Consider the following 16,825-nt stretch of genomic DNA (forward strand, 5'->3'; position numbering starts at 1 on the left):
GGAGGGGGAAGGGAGGGGGAGGGGGAAGGGATGAGGGGGAGGGGGGAAAGGAGGGGTGAGGGGAAGGGGAGGGGGAAGGAGGGGGAGGGGAAGGGGGGAGGGGAGGGTGAAAGAAGGGGGAGGGGGAGGGGGAAGGGTGGGGAGACGGGAGGGGAGAGGGGAGGGGGAGGGGAGAGGGGAGGGGGAGGGGAGAGCAGAGGGGAGAGGGGAGGGGAGGGGGAGGGGTGGGGGAGAGGGAGGAAGGGGGGGAGGGAGAGAGGGAGAGAGAGAGAGAGAGAGAGAGAGAGAGAGAGAGAGAGAATGTGTACATGCATATGTTGGGGAGAGCAAGGGTGGTGAGGAATTCAGTTCTAAGCTTCCAGTCTGGTATAAAACAGAGATAATCCCATTACTTATCTCATAGTTTTGTTGTTTCACTTTGGGTAAACATCACTGCATTCCTTCATTTCAGTTAGAAGTCCTATCAGGCTGACTTTGTTGTGACCCTAGAAGGAAGCCCAGCCATCACTTAGTTCTGCTTACTGTAGCTTGATGGATGTGATGGTTAATTTTATGTATCAATTTGACTGAGCTAAGGGATGCCCAGCTACGTGGTTATACATTATTTCTGTTTACTGCCTATTTCTGTGTGTGAGAGTGTTTCTGGAGGGGATCAGCACTGAAGTGGGAACTGAGTTCAGCAGATGATCCTCCCCAGTGTGGGAGGGCATCATCCAATCCACCAAGAGGCGGAGGAAGGGCAAATTCTCTCTCTCTCTCTCTCTCTCCTTGAGGTGAAACATTCAACTTCTGTCCTTAGACATTCCCACTCTTGATTCCTGGACCTTCAGACTCAGATCAGGAGTTACACCATCGGCTCTCCTGGCTCTCAGGCCTTTGGACTTGGACTCAGTTTCACCACTGGCTTTCCTGGTTCTTTAGCTTGCAGATGGTGGTACTTCACAGCCTCCATCTCTGCCCGAGCCAACTCCTATATAAATCTCTTCTTACATACACATCGTATATACCCTATTAGTTCTGTTTCTCTGGAGAACCCTAATACAATGGGTCCTCCAGCACTCACCCCAAATTAAGCATGTTTCCTTTTACAAAAGGTAAAAATGTCCACTCTTCATAAGTCCTTTAATCAGGTCCCATTCAAACTCCTCTAAAATAAATTTCTCCAAAATTCTATTTCTATATTTCACTTTGCATGCTCACTGTTTATGCCACTGTTTATGTGAAGCAGAGGTTAGGATACCTTGGGAATTCATGTCTCAGCCACTTGTATCTCTGATACAGCTTTCCCTTCCTACTGTGGAGTTTATCATTTCCACTAATAGGTGTGTGCTTAATAAAAACAAAACATGAATTGCTTCTCTTCTCCCATCTCTTTAAGCCATCTGTTCCCCTGTAGTTCTGTAGTTCCTTATCCTTTTTGCAGAGGCTCTCCATTTTCTCCTTTACACTGTCATTTTAATCTGGGAGTTGAGAGAAAGAATCTGATAACTGCCACCCCCTCACACCACTACCACCAAAAAAGCCACTACGAATTCCCACTGAAAGCCTTTTGTTCTAAAGGGAGAGCCAGTCCTGTTCCTACTGCAGTACTGTCACCTAGAAACCAAAATTCTCAGCTGACATAACATTTCAGGACTAATCTAATTCCTAAGAAACTACTCAGCACAGTTCAAAACATAAAAAACCAGCTGCAGCTCTTGCCTCTTTATCACCAATCTGAAATCTCAAGCTGTAAATTCATAATAGCAACTGTATCTGCTTAGTTTTATGGAGCTTTTCCTATGTGTGGGGTACTGTGCTAAATAAGTGCTTTAACTAAATCAGCTCATTTAATACTCAAAATAACCCTGTGACAACATTTTCATTATTATTACTCATAAAAACAGGACACCTTGGAGATAAGCAAGAAGCAACATTTAGACTGTGTACCACAGAGTGGGACATTTAATTAATCCCCCAAGAATTATGAGATTGGTTTTGCCTTGTATTATTATTTTCTGACTCTAATATTAAAGAAGAGAAAGAAAAATACAGGTGTGCCACCTCTTAAAGAAAATGAGCTATTTGGGGCCGGGCACGGTGACTCACACCTGTAATCCCAGCACTTTGGGAGGCCAAGGTGGGCAGATCACCTGAGGTCGGGAGTTCAAGACCAGCCTGACCAACATGAAGAAACCCCACCTCTATTAAAAATGCAAAAAATTAGCCAGGTGTAGTGGCGCATGCCTGTAATCCCAGCTACTCGGGAGGCTGAGGCAGGAGAATCGCTTGAACCCGGAGGTTGCAGTCAGCTGAGATCACACCATCACACTCCAGCCTGGGGAACAAGAACGAAACTCCGTCTCAAAAAAAAAAAAAGCTATTTGGAAATAAAAGTGAAATTCTTTTTATTTTACTTGGAAATCCTTATATCCAAGGAAGAAACCCAAGGTTGCCCTCACAGCAGGTCCAAAGCTCACCATACCATATAGGAGGCCTGTTTCCATACTGTAGTTTAATATTAGAGATTTGAGTTGCACAGGAAGACTCTTTACAAACAACCAGTGTGTTAGACAAATGTTTTACTGAGCACTTCCAAAGCATAAGAGACTATTTTAGGCACCACATCAGCACTATGGGGATCTGGTGATAACTCACTGCTTCTGAGTCAAGATTACAATCTAAGTAATAAGATGTGCATAAAATAACTTTAAATGCACTACAAAGAAATCTACCTTTCAATAAAGGAACATAAGCACTATAGGAGTTCAGAGGAAGAAGAGATTGCTACCATCGGAGAAGGTCAAATTAGCCCCTTCTGAAGAGGTAAAATTCGAATTATTCTTGAAGAATAAGTAGGATCTGAAAATGTGAGATCCATTAGGGAGAATAAGATTCAAAAGCAAAGGGTACAATAAGAACGATGGCATAATGACAAAGAAGTGTGGGGCATGTGTTAAGTACTTGGAGCTTACTTGGAGCATGGGTACCAGAAAGGGAACAGAGGAAAACAGAGTGGGCCAAAGAGGTTAAATGTGACTGTGGCAGGCCTTAAAAAGGAGACAGCCTCGATAGGAAACTAATATAATATTCTAGGAAGAACGTCTGAATCAAGGCAGATACCAGAAACATTTTAACAAATAGGATGGAGAGCATTTGGGAATGACTTAGTATGAGGAGCAAGAGACATGTAGGAATGAAGCTGGGTAAACGAGAGGATGGTAGTAGGTTAATAAAAACATGAAACAAGCCAGGCGCAGTGGCTCATGCCTATAATTCCAGCCCTCTGGGAAGCTGAAGTGGGAGGATCACTTGAGGCCAGGAGTTGGGAGACCAGCCTGGGCAATATAGTGAGACTCCATCTCTCCAAAAAAAAAAAAAGAAAAAAAAAAAAAGGAAGAAGAGAAAAAAAGGAGGAAAAACAGATGCATACAACTAGGGAGAAAAAAGAGTTGTTGAGTTTTAAAGAGTGTGTGTGTGTGTGTGTTGAGTTTCAAGTGACAGAGGAATATTTAAGTGGTGAGATCCATTTTTAATTTATATAACTGAAGTGGGCTGTAAATGTGGGGCTACAGCTGAAAACTGAGATCTCATCTTGACACATACACATGAAGCTGACTGTGAGTCTGCACAGTACTGACCTTTGAGAATAAGCATGCATACAGGGTGACACATTTTCACATGTGCTCTACTTTAATCCTTATGAAGCAACCTTGTGAGAGAAATATTATGATGTCCTGAAATTATAGTATTTGGCCTGTAAGTTCTTCCTAGCCAACGAGTTCACAGTTAGAACCAGTTTTACGTTAACCACATCTGCTGAATACAGAAAAAAGGAAACCACTACAGATGGAATTTTAAGTCTTCAGTTTATAACAGACAATCGAGATAGAATGAGAATGTTTCAGTTCATTTTTACTCCTTGTAGCTGCCTGACCCTTCAACACAATCATGTGCTAACCAGTTCCAAGCCAACTATGCCCCTGGTTAACAAATGGGCAATGGAGTGGTGAAATGTGATCAGTGGTCCATGAAGTCTTTTTGGTTGTCTCCAACAGGGGTTGGAGTGGGCTCTGAGTAGGGGTGGTTGGTGGGGACTCTGCCCTCTGAAGTACCCTTTGAGAGACTGCCCAGAAGAGAGATAGGCCATGAACAGCTTCCCCGTAAACACCTTCATATTCGGGAGGTGGGAAGCAGAGAACCATGGATGTTGCCAACCAAGGAGATGTTAGAAATCTTTGCTAAAACAAATGAAGGCATTTCCTCTCCCGTCGCCATACTCCTTCTGCAATCTTGCACTCATTCTCCTTTTCTTTCACAGTGAACAGAGATCAGCTGTGCTATTTTCACCATTAGTATGAAAACCAGCAAATGAAGGTCCTATACTACTCTAGTTTAACCAGAGCTAAAAATAACCTTTTGTGTTTCCCTTTCTGTACTCTTTTCATTAACAATAATAAAACAAGTGTTCATAACTGTGTGCACATAGTAGGTAAAATGTGCCAAAACTATACAATAACTAATCTTTCAAATCATCACATGGAATCTGATACATCTTATAAAAACTAACCCTCCAACTAATAACTGAAACACACATTTCTGAACTATTAATACTTAAGAGATGGAAGAAAAACAGTACAAATCTATTTTATAGGGGTGAAAATTGAGGTTCAGGCAGCTTAGTTTGTTGTAACATTCTTGCCTCATTTTGAAACTCTTCTATGTTAATCACCTTGGTATTATATTACCTCTCTGCATACATCTTATTTGTCCTGTTAGACCACAGTCTCCTGGAAAACAGGGACCCTGTTCCAACTTCCTTTTAATGATGTCTAACAATATGCTCCACAGATCGACAGTGCATACTAAATGTCTGTAAAATCAGTTATCACTCAGAAAGGAAGGCAGAAGGAAGCTCTTAGCCAAGTAACATATAATTCTAAACTCAGAGTGAAAAATTCATTTTATTTTTGAAACCACACCTACCCTTAACCATCCTCATGATTTATGAAATACTCTCTAAGCATGTAGCCCTTGCTAAACAGTAGTTCTTTCGTTATCTCTCCTTCAAGAAATCTAGGCAAGCTTGTTCGTTAGTCATAGATGTTATACATACAGTTACAGATGATCAAGAATTCTGACAATGAAGTCTAAGATCTATCCTCTGACCCACTGTGCTGTCACTCTTACAACAAAACGAAGGAAGCTTAACATTTTATAGTCAGAAAAATCTTGAGAAAATGTTTTACTGGTTTCATTTCCTTGTTGAAAAACTCTTCTCCCTCTTAAAAGATCTCTTCCATGTTGATAGTATCTTGAAAAACAATCTCCTTATGCCTTGATGTAAAAAGCTTAATGTAAAGACAGAAATCTGTGTGGTCTCTCCAAGTCAGTATTACAGAATTCTGGCACTACATATACAAGCCCCTGCTATTTTAGGATCACAAGAAACAGCTAGCCTGGGAAAATGAGAGAGAGGTGAACCATTCCTAACATCTTAACAGCCACTTCAAGCAACCACTTGTTCTGCAAATACCACAGGCCCCTTGAGAATCCTTAGATTTGGTTGGTAACTTAAATTCTGGCAACTTCCCTTGCAACAGAACTGTTCTATCTGAAATGGGCATTAGCAACAGAAAACTATGTAACCATATCACATTCTCCTTCGTACTTTTTATGGAATTCAAATGAATTCACATTTCAAAATTGAAGTAAGGTAGCATTTACAACAAATCCAAGCAGACCCATGTGCCATCATTTCTGTAACTTTGGAGTGTGCACCACATTGTCTGTAAAGCTGGCCACCAAGAATGCCTCTCATCTCTGCATATATCTGCTACTCTTCCCACCAAGAAGGGGAGTCCATTTCCCCTCCCCTTGAATCTGGGCTATCCTTGCAACTTTCTCCAACCAAAAGACTGCTACAGAAAGCAGGCTGTGCCAGTTTTAGGCCTAGACTGAAAAGAGATCTAGCAGGCTCCACTTTTGCTCTCTTGGCACCTAAAGCTGGCATGCAAGGAAGTCCAGGCTCTCCTGTTGGAAAGAGGCCACACAGAGAAAGAAGCCCAGCAGAAGACAACTACATGAGAAAGGTTGTGGGGAGGAGCACTTAGACACCTCAGCAAAAAGCCAGTACCAAGGCTCTATGCATGTGAATGAGACCATCCTGATCCTTCACTGCTCGTAGAGTCCGGCAGACACCACACGGGACAAAGACAAAACCATCCCAACTGAGCCCCGCCCAAATGCAGATCCGAAGAATCATGAGCAAATATAGCATTTCTGGAAGGACAAAACTTTAAAATGGCAAACAGATTAGTGGCTGCCAGGAGTTAGGGACCGGAGTGAGAATGGAGGGTTAGCACCGGGAAGGTGTGGGATATGCTTACAAAAGGGCAACCCAAGGGATACTTTCAGTGTTAGTTCCATTCACTATCCTGACTGTGGTGGTGCATACAGAAACACAGGCAGGTGGTAAAACTGTACACGCCTTAACATGCACACGTGTGTGTGCATATGTGCATATACGAGTGCAAGTAACCAGGGGTATCTGAATAAGATAAATGGGTTGTATCAATGCCAATATCCTGGTTGTGTTGTTAAGAGTTTTACAAGACGCTGCCCATTGGGAGAAACCAGGCAAAGAGCACATGAGATCTCTGCATTTTTTTTTTTGTAACTGCATGTGAATCTATAATTATGTCAATAAAAATTTCAAAATGGTGACATTAAGCTACTAGGTTTTGCGGTAGTCTGTTTTACTGCAATAGATAATAGATAACTGATACACGGCAGTAATATTTTAATGTAACTTGTTAGCTAAGATTTATAAGACTAACTGGCTGTATATCTGATGTTAATAAGTACTAGCTATATTATTAACATGGTTTTATTTTTGCCTAGTTTATCTGCATTTGACCAAACAGTTCTCAATCACAAGCAATAACTGTCCCTTCAACTGGCTAGAGAGAAATGTGAAGAGAAAAAAGGCAGATATGAAAAAGGTTAATATTGTCAGAGGTACTTTCCTCATATTTTAACAACTCTGAAATTGGAGCGCATTTTATAACTGGCAGCATTTTTTTATTGGTGGTACAAAAATAATGTTAAATCAATAGTCTTCAATTAGCTGAACTACATGATATTAAAATCTTAGTTCTTCCTGAATCCAAATTGGTATTTAGCTGCATTTGAAGGCATTAAAGATTTTTGAATTTTCCATAATGCTTTTTAGCACTGTATTTGTACTTACTCTTTATATCATACAACAACCTTCCATTTATTATCAGAAGGGAATACGATTCCTGTAAGTCAATAGATAACTTCAACTACCACAATTTACTAGGCAATTAAAAATACCCACCTAAAAAGGAAAAATCAAAAACTACAATATGGCAGAGACTGCAAACTTCCTTCCAACATTTATTCTCTCCCTTTTTTGGTAAAATAATCCTGATTTTTAAAATAATGCATTTCCAACCTTTCCTGCAGCTGTTACATATACACACACACACACATGACTAGTGCCTAAATTCTGACAATATCAAAATGGTATAGTCTCTACTATCCAGGTGTGTTGGTGGGCGCCTGTAATCCCAGCTACTGGGAGGCTGAGGCAGGAGAGTCACTTGAACCCAGGAGGCGGAGGTTGCAGTGAGCCAAGATCACACCACTGCACTCCAGCCTAGGCGACTGAGCAAGACTTCGTCTCAAAAAATAAAAAATAAATAAAACTCAGACACAGTGATTATAAACACAGCCCATACTTACTACTTAAAACAAAGGAACTGTCTTAAAGCTATAAAATGCTTTACCAAAACAAGGAAGAATAAAAGGACATAGACACGAAAGGCTAGAAAAAGAAATGGTCTCCTGAGAGATGGGCTATCTGAATTTGGTAGGTTATCAGATACAGGCTCGAGTGCAGTGAATGCATATTTATTTTTTCCTTATCAGCTCTACAGGAGAGGTGTGACTCTGTAGTAGACCCTTGTTGGATACTTCTCCAGCATACTTTCTTCCTTCCTCTCCTAGGAGAACCCTGATTTGGACTGTACTCACTCCCGGCTCCAGCTTATCCCAAACTGCGACCAAAAACAAGCACACAGCCAAGGCAGATCAATCAGGGGCCAAGAAGATTTGATTCGGGGACTTCCATTTAAGCCTCCTGGGAACGCTGTCCTAGTCAGTGTGGAGGATCAAGTCTTGGCTGAAGCCAGATTTACCTGGATTTTTCAGCTACTCTATTGGAAAAACTTCTTTATCACTTAAGCCATTTGGGCTCTCTGTTCTTTGTGTCCAAACATTCAACAGATAAAATTTTTAGAGTAATCAAGGACCATATGAGAAGTCAGAATTAGAGGTATTGCCAAGGTACCTATTGGTGTCTATAATAGTTACCATTCCAAGAGAGTGGTCAGACTCAAAAAACCTCATGAGCTTCATCATCATTGGCCATCAGAGAGATGCAAATCAAAACCACAATGAGATACCATCTCACACCAGTTAGAATGGCAATCATTAAAAAGTCAGGAAACAACAGGTGCTGGAGAGGATATGGAGAAATAGGAACACTTTTACACTGTTGGTGGGACTGTAAACTAGTTCAACCATTGTGGAAGTCAGTGTGGCGATTCCTCAGGGATCTAGAACTAGAAATACCATTTGACCCAGCCATCCCATTACTGGGTATATACCCAAAGGACTATAAATCATGCTGCTATTAAGACACATGCACATGTATGTTTATTGTGGCACTATTCACAACAGCAAAGACCTGGAACCAACCCAAATGTCCAACAATGATAGACTGGATTAAGAAAATGTGGCACATATACACCATGGAATACTATGCAGCCATAAAAAATGATGAGTTCATGTCCTTTGTAGGGACATGGATGAAATTGGAAATCATCATTCTCAGTGAACTACAGCAAGGATAAAAAACCAAACACCGCATGTTCTCACTCATAGATGGGAATTGAACAATGAGAACACGTGGACACAGGAAGGGGAACATCACACTCTGGGGACTGTTGTGGGGTGGGGGAGGGGGGAGGGATAGCATTAGGAGATATACCTAATGCTAAATGACGAGTTAATGGGTGCAGGACACCAGCATGGCACATGTATATATATGTAACTAACCTGTACATTGTGCACATGTACCCTAAAATTTAAAGTATAATAATAAACAAAAACAAAAAAACCTCATGAGCTTTCCTGAACTCATCTTAAATTTAATTCTTTTTCTTTAAATAACCAAAGGTGGGAAATAGCATACTAAAATTCCTAACTCTGCAGCTAAATGATTTTTTCAGTATGTATGTACATGTGACAACACATTCTTTCACTGGACTAGTCAACAACTATACTAGGAAACAATAAGATACAGACTGTAAAACAGTGCAGTCACTTTGGAAAACAGTTCAGCTCCTCAAATTGTTAAACACAGAGTTACCATATGACCCAGCAATCCCACTCCTAGGTATAGTCAAGAGAATTGAAAACACATGTACACATATACAAAAAAAAAATGAACACAAATGTTCAAAGCAGCAGTACTCATGATAACCCAAAGGCAGAAACAACCCAATGTCCACCACTGAGAAATAAACAAATTGTGCTATATCCATGCAATGGAATATTTTGGGCCATAAAAAGGAGTAAAATATGGCCTAGCGTGGTGGCTCATGCCTGTAAACCAAACACTTTGGGAGGCCGAGGCAGGTGGATCACGAGGTCAGGAGTTCAAGACCAGCCTGGCCAAGATGGTGGAACCCCGTCTCTACTAAAAATACAAAAATTATCTGGGCTGGGTGGCAGCGCCTGTAATCCCAGCTACTCAGGAGGCTGAAGCAGGAGAAATGCTTGAACCTGGGGGGTGGAGGCTGCAGTGAGCTGAGATTGCACCACTGTACTCCAGCCTGAGCGACAGAGTGAGACTCTGTCTCAAAAAAAAAAAAAAAAAAAAAAAAAAAGCAGTAAAATACTAATACTTGCTTGACATGGATGAACCCTAAAAACATGAAAGCTAAGTGAAAGAAGTCAGACACAAAAGGCCATATATATTGGATGATTCCATTTATATGAAATGTCCAGAATAGGCGAATAGATTAATAGTTCCTTAGGGCTGGGGTGGGAAAATAAAGGAATGGAAAATGAATGTTCATGTGTATGGGTTTCTCTTTGACGGGGATAAAAATTAGTGATGATGATTGCACAACTAAAAACCAGAATTGTGGCCAGATGCGGTGGCAGCACTTTGGGAGCCCGAGGCAGGTAGATCGATTGAGCTCAGGAGTTCAAGACCAGCCTGGGCAATATGGAAAAACCCTATCTCTACAAAAAATACAAAAATAGCTGGGTGTGGTGGTGTGCGCCTGTAGTCCCAAGCTACTTGGGGGGCTGAGGCGGAAGGATGGCTTGAGCTTGGGAGGCGGAGGTTGCAGTGAGACAAGATTGTGCCATTACACCCCAGCCTGGGCAACAGAGTGAGACCCGGTCTGAAAAAATAAAATAAAAATAAAAACATTGCTTGAACCCAGGGGGTTGCAGTGAGCCAAGATTGTGCCACTGCACTCCAGCTTGGGCAACAGAGTGAGACTCCATTTCATTCATTCATTCATTCATTCATTAATAAATAAATAAATAACCATAGAATTCTGTATTATGAAGGGATGAATTTTACGGTCCGTGAAAAACTTACTAAAAAAAGAAACAGGCTGGGTGCAGTGGCTCATACCTATAATCCCAGCACTTTGGGATTATAATCCCACTTTGAGAATCGGTTGAACCCGGGAGGCGGAGGCTGTGGTGAGCCATGGTCATGGCACTGAACTCCAGCCTGGGCAACAAGAGTGAAACTCCATCTCAGAAAAAAAAAGAAACAATGAGATATACAATACTTTGAACTATTAAAATCTTTATTATTCATCAGTTTTCTTTGCTAGTGTACTTTTAAGTTAAAAAAATAGTTTTATATATATATATATATATATATATATATGCACAAAACATCTGGATTGTCTCCCCATCTCAACTCAGTTTTTCATTATAGAGTCCTGAAACCTTCATGTTATGGAAGTATGATAAACGAAAGGCCAAGTTATAATTATTTTTTGTAAAAGGGTGGAAAGAGAAATTGCCTCAGTTTGTTCATTCATCTGAATTACATTAAATTACTTGACTGTGTAAGTCAGAAGTTCTGGAATATGAAACAAAATGTATTAATTGGGCAAGTCCCAGTCTGTGCTTTATACAATTAGCCCAATGTTACAAAAACAAGTATCCCTTGTTATCCAAATCTATTCAGTTTCTGAGTTTGGAAAGTGAAAGGTCAAACACAGAGTGGTAACTGAGTTTCCTTTGGTCAGAGAGGCTCAATATCTGACAAGCTAGCAATTACTTCTTTCTTCAAAGCAAAATAAGCATCAATATAACATAGCTTTCTGCTTTTACCACTAATCAATAGCCCGAGTCACAGGATTATTGGCTTGTATATTTAAGTGTGCACCTGTACTATTAGGCATTTAAGGCAAAATTTGACACTAAATAAACTATTACATCTAAAACTTCCATCATGCCCCAATATTTCTTGAAATCTGGAATAGTAAATTTGAGGATCTGCAGGCTGAATTATTTTAGATCACCAATACAGACTGTGTACAGTATTCCAGATAGAAAATAAATGGTTTAAAATTGTGATGGCAAGAAGGGCTCAAAATTTGAAATTGTGGCCCAGAATCATGCATAGAAAGTTGGCATTTTTTAGGTAGATAAGAAGAGGGAACACGGTTATAAACATCCCCTGAAGGTGTACTTGATTCATAAAAGTAATAATGGCAACGAGCACCACAAAGTTAAAGACATCTACAGACAATTATTAGAAACTTGTTCCTCGACCTAAGATAAGGGCAGAACATTACACTATACACTAAGAGGCTACAGATAATGGAGGAGAAGAGTTTACTCATAGGTTATAAAATGGTCCCCAAAAACATGGTCCTGAAGAAATTATTTTTCAATAATAGTAGAAAAGGAAAAATTAGTCCATTTGGGCTGCTATAACAAAATACCTTAGACTAGGTAATTGTAAACAACAGAAATGTGTTTCTTCCAGCTCTAGAGACAGGGAAGTCCAAGATCCAGGTGCCAGTAGATTCTGTCTGGTGAGGACTCACTCTTCTTCATCGATGGCAGCTTCTCGGGGCATCCTCACATGGTGGAATAGGCTAACAAGCACTTTTGGGCCTCTTTTATAAGGGCACTAATCCCATTAACGAGGGCTGTGCCTTCATCACTTAATCACTTACCAAAAGGCCCCCATCTCTTACACCACCACACTGGAGATTAGGTTTCAACATAGGAATTGGGTGGGTGGAGGGAGGGGACACATTCAGACCACAGCACACAGTATTGAAAACAGAGGCCTTAACAAACATGCATAGTTAATAGAAAAAAATGCCATTTTTAAAATGCAGAAGGACCTGCTGATTAGTGACTTAGAAACTGGAGGAGGCAGTACACATACAAAACAACTTCAACTATACATTTTGCACTATTTCTAGGTTGAAATGTATTAAATTACAGCCTCAAACTAGTAGACTCAGTTAGTTAGCATATCCCCAGGAATGCAGATACAAGAGGACCTCTGTGCCTATGCTTCATTCAACAGTGTTCACAGTGAACGGATCACAGTAGGGCTACATGTCTGGGTTCACAGGTAGGAGGTATACATATACAAGTTATAACATAGAGTGACATTTCTATAGATTCACATTAGATAAAAAGTACGTTTGCTATCCCCATTCTGTCTTAGAAAACACAATTACCTGTTACATCTATTCTTGATACAATCTTTTGTGATTTAAGACTTGCCTATAATCACCGTCTCCTTCACTTCTATTCTCTCCTTGACCCATTCATATCTACTCTACTGAGAATGTGCGTGTCAAGATTATGAGTGATGCTCAAGGCCAATATTCCTGCTGTTATTCAACTTAACCTCTCTGTAGCATCTGACACTCCCTCCTTCTTGAAATTTTCAGCTTTTGGTTTCTCCGACACCACCATCTACTGGTTTCCTCCCACCTCACTGGCTGTTCCTGCTCAGTCACATCTGCCAGATCCTTTCTCCTAGAGTTCCAGGGCACTAGGTGTCCTCCTCTTCCCAGTGTACACAATTTCCCCAGTGATCTTAGAAAGTCCAATGGTTTCAAAACATTTGTTCTCAGGCCAGGCGGGGTGGCTCATGCCTGTAATTCCAGCACTCTGGGTGGCTGAGGTGGGTGGATCGCTTGAGGTCAGGAGTTCGAGACCAGCCTGGCCAACAAGTTGAAACCCTGTCCCGTCACTACCAAACATACAAAAATTAGCCAGGCATGGTGGCACGCGCCTATAACCCCAGCTACCTGGGAGGCTGAAGCAGGAGAATCGCTTGAACCCGGGAGGCGGAGGTTGCAGCGAGCCAGGGTCGCGCCACTGCACTCCAGTCTGGGCAACAGAGTGAGATTCCTCCCAAAAATAAATATAACATAACATAACATAAAACAAAACAAAACAAAACAAAACATTTGTTCTCTGCTGCTTAATCATAAACCTACACCTGTAGCCCTGTCTTCTTCCTGGAATGCCAGTCATATATTTGATTGCAAATTTGATATCTCCAATTGGCTAATAGGTATCTTAAACTTAAAATGGACAAAATAGAACTCTCGATTTTTCTCAAAAACCTGCTTTCCCCCCAGTTTTCACTGTTTCTGTAAAGGCACCATCCACCCTAGCATTAATGACAAAATCTACAGCACAAGTAAATGAACCATACCTCCAAAACATAGCCTAAACCCTTCCACTTCTGTTTCCCTGTTATTAGCACCCTAATTCAAGTCACTACCAACTACACTACTGCAATAGTCTCCTAACTAGTCTTACTTCCATTCTCCTTCGCTCAACCCACACACAACCAATTCTTTATGCCTGAAGTGCATTACCGTGCCTGTTTAAAATCCTCTAACAGCCTCCCATCGTGCTGATAAAACCCAAGCTCCTATCTACCTATCTGATCTCAATCTTACCCTTCTTTCCCGACTGCCCGCCCCCCACACCCCACACACATGGCTGAGTGCCCTTTGATTTCTCAATACAAACACTATGTCAGTTTCACTGGTCTTCTTTCTGCTTTTTAATACCCAACTCATTCCCACCGTAGGACTATTCCCTCTGCTTAGAATGTGCTTCCTATGATCTTTTTATGGCTGGCTTTTGTTTTTTTTTTTTAAGCAAAAGACAAAAACCAACCACCAAAATGGATCTCAACAGAGCTCTAAAGCCAAGGGCATGCCCAGCTCTCCCAACACAGCGACTCCCGGAGGCCAAGGGCCCACGGGCCTACATCCCCTCTCAGCACTGAACAGTGAGTTGACTTTTCTTTTCACAATTAAAAAAAAAAAAAAAGCTGACTAATATTGCACAGGAGTAACAGAAACTGCCTAATTGGAAACAGAAACTATTTACATTGAATAAAAAGCCTGGCTGCAGGCTGCATGTGCCACATTTACAGCACAGTGTGATGCACACTGTGACCGAACCATGGAGGCAGCTTCTGCACTCACATTGGAGCCAAGTGTTTGCCACGAGAGTAAAGCAGAGGGCAAGAGGAGTGAGAGGGAGGGGTGTTGCATTCACTTCTGGTTCCGGAGCGGACTAGCCAGTCCAGTCCTTGATAGAGCCCGTCGCCACTGGTGGCACAGGTGGCCTGAATGTACCAGTTCATGTGGCAAAGGGAGTGCAGTCCCAGCTTGTCTGTGGTCCCTGCTGCATTCACGGCATTGGAGAGGTCCTGCTTGTTGGCAAACCCCAGGAGGACAGTATCCCAGAGCTCGTCCTTGGCCAGCATCCTCATGAACTCCTCGCAGGCCTCAATCATACGCCCTCTGTCAGTGCTGTCCACTACAAAAATCAGGCCTGTGTGTTCTGGAAGTAGTGGCACCACAGAGGGCGGATCTTGTCCGAGCTGCCCACGCCCCACACAGTGAAGCTAATATTCTTGTACTCCATGGTTTCCACGTTGAAGCCTATGGTGGGAATGGTGGTCACCATCTTCCCCAGCTTAAGCTTGTACTGGACTGTGGTCTTCCCTGCAGCATCCAGGCCCACCATGAGGATGCACATTTCTTTTCTGTCAAAAAGGCCCTTGAAGACGTTGGCAAAGATGTTATGTTCCCCATGCTTGTGGACAGGTGGAAGGACGCTGGGAGGGGTACCTCAGTGGCTGCTGCTCCGAGCCAGGTACTGGTTTTGCTCCCACCAGGGCTGGCTCTTTCTTGTTCTTCAGACAGCAACTTAAATGTCACCTTCTCAGACAGGCATTTTCTGCCTACCTAATTTCAGAGCCACCCCAATTACTATTTTAATTGCTTAGAATCCATTATCTATCTATCTATCTATCTATTTTTTTGAGGCACAGTCTTGCTCCGATGCCTAGGCTAGAGTGCGGTGGTGCAATCTTGCTCACTGCAAGCCTCCGCCTCCCGGGTTCAAGCGATTCTTATACCTTAGCCCCCAAGTAGCTGGGACCACAGGTGCATGCCACCACGCCCAGCTGATTTTTGTATTTTTAGTAGGGATGGGATTTTGCTATGTTGGCCAGGCTGGTCTCAAAGTCCTGTCATTATTGATATTTTTCTTAGGGTTAGCTCTGTGAGAGCAGGGGCCTTGATGCTTCATTCACTGTTACAACAGTGCCTGGCACATAACAAGAGCTCAGTAAATATTTTAAGTGACTGAATAATTGAAAAGTAGGGACATTCCAAGAGTAACAATAAAATAATTTTCTAACTTCATAAATTCATTTCCAACACATGCACAGTAATGACATATTTGTTTAGCATGGCAATTTTATCAAAGATATATGCTGGGCTCTTTAAATAGATTTTCAATTATATTAAAAGCAAGGGAATTTTATTGTTTTAAATTGACGAAATAATCGACAGTGTCTGGTTTACTTGCATAGCTGCTAGTATTTCCATTTAAAATAGTTACCTTAGAATTTTAGAGCCTGAGCATGTTTTATTCTATAAAAGCTATGGAGAGTAAAACAGCAAGCTACGGTTGATCTGCTTACTTAGTGTATGCTATTTAAGAGTGGAAAGAGAAGTCTCAAAATTGGAGTTTTAAAAACTTGCAACAAATTAGATAAAATTTTTTAAGAATAACAAAGCTCTCAAGAAAAATCACTTTTTTAAAATAAAAAAAAAATGGCTTGTGGAAAGCTGGCAAAATGGAATAGAAGTAGTCATGTTTTGAGCATTTAGTTGAGCCATTTATAAAGTTCTAAACTGGTTTCACAGAAATTCTTGGAACAGATTCCATATTTTTGTTTGCCAGATAGAGGGCAGGAAGAAAACACCCAACAGAGTTCATGTGGGTGGGAGTGTGGAGGTTTCTTTCAGGCCCTCATCTGGGTGTTTATATTGTGACAGCAAACTCTGTGGTTAAGCTTGTGCAGTAATTAAGTAGTATGTTTATTATAACTAAATCTCAATAGACTTTTCTAAGATTTCCCCTCAGGCTCAGGGAGAAGTGAAATAGGATTCTGACTTATAAACCCAGATAAATGAAGTTTTATGCTACTGAATACCTGCACCAATAGCCTCAAACTTCATTATGCATAAAACCAAACGTAAGGAAAAGAGAAAAAATAAATTCAAACAAAATAAACCAGAAGAAAGGGAGATGTAACATCAATTTCAACACTAATTAGAGAGGGAAAAAGAAGAACTTAGCGTCTCTTTGGGGAGGGTGGAAACATGAATTCAGTTTATTTTTATTTATTTATTTATTTATT

The 16,825-nt window shown here is 41.2% G+C and overlaps 1 protein-coding gene and 1 pseudogene across 3 annotated transcripts in view; both read right to left on the minus strand.

Annotated features, from left to right (window-relative positions):
* The window catches only part of SPPL3 (signal peptide peptidase like 3), a 138,356-nt gene that overhangs the window by 67,429 nt on the left and 54,102 nt on the right, over positions 1–16,825 (minus strand). The gene's annotated exons all lie outside the window — the stretch shown is intronic.
* Positions 302–15,369, minus strand: LOC134728504 (ADP-ribosylation factor 3-like; annotated as a pseudogene).

Source organism: Pan paniscus, chromosome 10 (assembly GCF_029289425.2).
Source record: "Pan paniscus chromosome 10, NHGRI_mPanPan1-v2.0_pri, whole genome shotgun sequence".
Lineage (NCBI taxonomy): Eukaryota > Metazoa > Chordata > Mammalia > Primates > Hominidae > Pan > Pan paniscus.